The sequence below is a fragment of the Sardina pilchardus genome, chromosome 1, assembly GCF_963854185.1.
Source record: "Sardina pilchardus chromosome 1, fSarPil1.1, whole genome shotgun sequence".
In the NCBI taxonomy this organism is placed as follows: Eukaryota; Metazoa; Chordata; class Actinopteri; order Clupeiformes; family Clupeidae; genus Sardina; species Sardina pilchardus.
In genome coordinates, this window is record NC_084994.1 from 41943401 (window position 1) to 41948400 (window position 5000).

The 5000-nt window shown below is 42.6% G+C and overlaps 1 protein-coding gene across 1 annotated transcript in view; it reads right to left on the minus strand.

Moving 5' to 3' along the window:
- Window positions 1-5000, minus strand: part of cacna1ab (calcium channel, voltage-dependent, P/Q type, alpha 1A subunit, b) — a 113919-nt gene that overhangs the window by 19911 nt on the left and 89008 nt on the right. The gene's annotated exons all lie outside the window — the stretch shown is intronic.

Consider the following 5000-nt stretch of genomic DNA (forward strand, 5'->3'; position numbering starts at 1 on the left):
AAGGGGGAGTGGAGGGGTCAGGGGCTGGTTCCCTGGTTTGTGGTCTTCGGCAAAAGGAAATAGTTGGAAGGTAAATGTCTGGCAGTATATCCGAATTGGTCTGATCTCGCATTGCTTAATGGGTGCAGTGTCTTGGAAAGGAAGGTCTTTTTTTGGGGGGTGAATGAGTGGCACTCTAAATAATATATTTTTTTTTATTGAGGGAAGAAAGGTAAGTTTTGTCTGATTTTTTTTAGTTTTTTATCTTTGCCTCTTTGGAATCGAGCAGGTGTAGGTAGGTAGCATAAAGGGAAAAACAGGTAGAGTAGTTAGTGTAGTTAGACTGGAAGGCCATGGAATGGAGTCACACAGATAAAAGGGGAGAGAGAAGAAAGAAGGGACATGATCTGAGATGGCAAATATGGACAAAGAGAGAGAGGAGAAGGAGAGAGAGCTCGAGAGGAAGAGAGGGGAAAAACAGAGAGATAAAGAAAAGTAAAGATGACCTGATACACTCTACTTAATAGTTTCCCCCACCCCCTTTTCAACGAATATGTTGTCTCTAATTGTTGCTTACAGATAGCCCCTTTCAAACCAAAACTCTTATTTGTTTTCACACACAGCAGTGCATTCTATTTGCCTTATTGTATCTCTTATCGACATGACACAATTTAACCATAAACCTTCACTAGCCTATAACGCTAATGAACGACCTTCAATAGCCTACAACACCAACTAACAACATACACAACAAAAAAGTGTTGCGCAACAGGCGGGCTATATTATTCTCTGTTCAGTGCACAATGAACAGCGAGCATGCTAAATCATACATTTGTATTTAAGCTTATTGAGTGAAAACTTTAGTAGTCAAAAAAACAGGCTCAGTTGATATAACATCTTTGATTTTTCTAAGTTTAAAAATCTATTTCTATATGAACTAATATAGACATATAAACATATTTTGTCGCATCACCGAAAATCGCTAACCTGAAACTTTATGGAACTGGTCATTGTGTGATTCTTGGTTATTAGCTACTGTATCTCAGATGCTACATTATGGACAATTATGTTAATGCCGGCTAATATGTGGCCAGCTAGTGAGACCATTCTAGTGAGACCATTCTAGTGAGACCATTCTACCATTCTCAGGTATATCTTCTCAAAACTCTGAACTCTGCAGCCACCTTGGGACTGAAGATGGAAAATAGCTTGTAGCTAAATCTGGTACAGTGTATCTTTTCTCTTTTAAGTGATCAATATTATCTGTACATGGTCCCTGTAAGAAATAAACTAACTAACTAAATCTTGGCTAAATTAGCTAAATAAATCAACTTCTCAGAGAACAGAATTTAGATGTCCAGGTAATTCCTTGGATCATAGTTTGGTGTGAAAGGGGTTTGACAAAAGATTAGGGAATGCAGACAAGGAGACTCAAACCAAATCGATTCTTCAAATGCTAAATGGGAGGTTGACTTTGATGATCTGCTATGAAAGTTAAGGTCAAGACGTGAAACAAAATGTGAGGATAGCTAAATATAAAGCAAAAAATGTGCTACAAACAAAAGCCTTAAATACTGTAAGTGTATTATCAGAAGAATGTAAATTACTGCGCATTCTTGCTTGAAATAAAAACATTTAGTCTAACACTGATTTTGTCAGCCTAATAGGAACAAGGCTAACTTTGGGAGTTTGAAAAGATTTCTTGACTTTTACATTCACTTTATTTTGGCTTCTGTTGGTCAGTCATTGTATTTGTGATAAGAGATGAATGACACTACAGCTCTACGATGCATTACATTAGCCCACATCATGGGCTGGTGGCACATTTAGTTGGAGGCAGCTCACATAAGAACATGTTTCCTTAACAGTTCTTAGTGTCTTTGTAGTCGCTGTGACCTTAGTGGGCTACTTAAGGCATGCTAGGCATCAATCGCTAATTTTCAATTAGGGTATCTTGTTTCCTCAGTCCAAGATAATGGACCTATGGAGATACAAACATATTCCTATTTTTAGAGAGTAAATGAGGATCCAGAATTCACCTCTGGTGCACATGACAGGACGTGTCATGTTTATCAAGAACTTACACCATGGCAACTATAGGCACTTATAGAACTTACACCATGGCAACTATGGGCACTTATAGAACTTACACCATGGCAACTATGGGCACTTATAGAACTTACACCATGGCAACTATGGGCACTTATAGAACTTACACCATGGCAACTATGGGCACTTATAGAACTTACACCATGGCAAATACTGGTGGTTCTACAAATTAGACCATGGCAACTACTGGTACCTGTAGTCCTACAGTAACAAAAACAATCAATGATAAGATGACCCATTGAGTTTTATATAGACAAACAGGCAGAAAGACAGACAGACAGACACTCAGACTAGAGAGATAGACAGACAGACAGACAGACAGACAGACAGAGAGACAGACAGACAGAGACAGAGGGATAGACAGATAGAGGGAGACAGAGGAAAACAGCAGTGAGCAGAGCTAAGAGGAAAACAGCAGAAGAGAGAGAACAGAAAGAGTGATAGAGAGAATGAGAAGAAGTGAGTGACAGAGAGAGATAGGGAAAGGAGACAGATTGGAACTGCATTGACAGAGGAAAACAAAAGGACAGGTGGAAAACTGATTTGATTGTCGTGGCTCTGGTTGTGGACTTCCCATAAAAGGAAATAAAAAGAAAAACAATGGACAAACAAGACAGGGCTTTCTCTTGCCGTAACCACTAACTCTGACTACTGGTGTCTATGGCACTACTGGTTGGGTGCCCTGTTAATCTCACCTGTCGTTTATGACCCAGAGGCTGATGCTAACATTTTCTGGGTACAATCATATATATCGTAGCTAAATGACTACGCTAGTCTGTGTGCGTTTGATTCTACAGTACGTAAGTATTAATTATAATACAAAGTGTGTGTATGTGTGTGTGTGTGTGTGTGTTTGTGTGGGTGTAGGTGTGTGTGCCATCCACAGGAGGGAGAGACTCAGAGGACCAAAGACACACACCCCTTCCCGGTCCTTCTGTACACGCACACGCGGGCCTTGCTCAACACTACTGAGACTTTGCGTTTCCCTATAGCGGGACACTGTCTAAGGGAGATAAAGGCCTTTTAAACGGAGCTCGCTAATTCACTCACATTAAAGTGCTTGCTTTAATGCAGTTTCTCGGGTTAATCTGCAATAAATGAACATTAGTCCATAAGCGACTGACGACATCTGGCCTCCTGGATTGCTGAGAAGTCATGGGTTTGAGGGTGAACTATCGCAGGGCATCACTGGTTTCTAGAGGATGTTTGTATAGCGTATGGTGAGAGATGGCTACCCTGACTGGTCTGGGGGATGTAGTTGTTGTAGGTTTCTGCCCCGTACGCACGGTGCAGAAGGGCAGGCAAGGCACCTTACCCCCTGTTCCCCCTCTCCTGTGGATGTGGGCATGAACTCCTCCGACTGGCTAACGGCTAAACACTCTTCAGTAACCCCAACAGCTTTCAGCACTTCCCAACGAAAATGAACAAACAAACAAACAAACAAACAAACAAACAAACAGACAAGAAATCAAATAAAACAAATGAAAAACCCCACATAGAAGATAACAGCGCTCACCAACCACACCAACACTAACAGAGAACGGACAGAGTATAATTAGGATATCTTTTTTTTTTTTTTTTTTTTTCCCACGAGGGTGGCGTTTTTGGCGCCCCCTTTAGGCTGTACGATATTATTACGGGCAGAGCCCTCTCTACCTTGTAAGCCACCCGCGCCGGGCACCTCTTCCCCAGGCCGAGCGGCGGGCACATGTGTCTTAGCATCTGATACATATCACTGTAACTGATCCTGCCGCTGGCAGGAGCCCACCGGGGACAAACAAGAAAACAACCAAAACCCAAACAAAAATACGGCAAAAAAAGACAATGACAACAAACAAACAAACAGGGGAGGGTGGGGAGGGAGGGAGGGGGAGGGGCAACGAACGACAGGAGATATCCATGAGGAAGGGGGGAGGAGGAGGAGGAAGGGAGGGAAGGGGGAGAGGGTCCAGACGATATACAACAGATAGGTGTGTGATGGACAGACATGGGGTGGGGGAGGGAGGAGAAGAGGGTGGAGATACACAAAAGAGGAGAAACAAAAACACAGAGGTTATTTGTTTTGGTTGGTTATAGGTTGGGGGACACTGAAGATTGGCCAGCGTATTCGTCGTCTCCTTGCATGTGTATGCGTGTGTGCGTGTGTGTGTGTGTATACTTAAAGCTTTTATTGAGGTTTCCTTTGCTCTATAGGACACAAGAAGAAACAGAACAGGAGGGGAGGGGGGCGGATATGTGTGTGTTTGTGTGGCAAAAGTACTTCGTTTCGGTCAGTAAAACACCATTCTATGTGAGCGGCACAGTGTGATAGAAAATAGAACAGAGAGAGAGTGAGAGAGAGAGAGAGAGAAAACAAGAGCTGCAGAGAAAAAAGAGAGAACGAGGGTGAGATAGAGAAAAGAGAGAAACGAGAAGAGAGAATAATAAGGGCCCTCACATAGAACAGCAGTGGAGCTTTTCAGAAACAGGCAAGCGGTCAAAGAAAGCACCCCCTGCTCACGGACGCCTGTGAGTTGTGCCGGGTGAGTACGTGAGTGGGTGAGTAAACGTGAGTGAGCGAGCGAGTGAGTGAGTGAGTAGAGAGAGTGAGTAGGTGAGTGAGCAAGAGAGTGAGTAGAGGGAGTGAGTAAGGTGTGCACAATGGCCAAGTCACGTCAATGCAGTTTTCTGTCCCCCCTGCCACCCTTCCCATCAATCAAGAACAAAATGCAACGCTGCTATACCCAAACTGCCAAGGCAATGGTAAGACAGCAAGCATTCAAAACTATACAAAAAGGACCAAACAAACAAACAAACAAACAAACAAACAAACTAATAAACCCAATATTTCAAATGAACTACTGAAAAAGAGGATGGATTGTTTTTGTTGATTTGAATAAACATACAAACAATGGATTGTCGTGAGGCCTGGT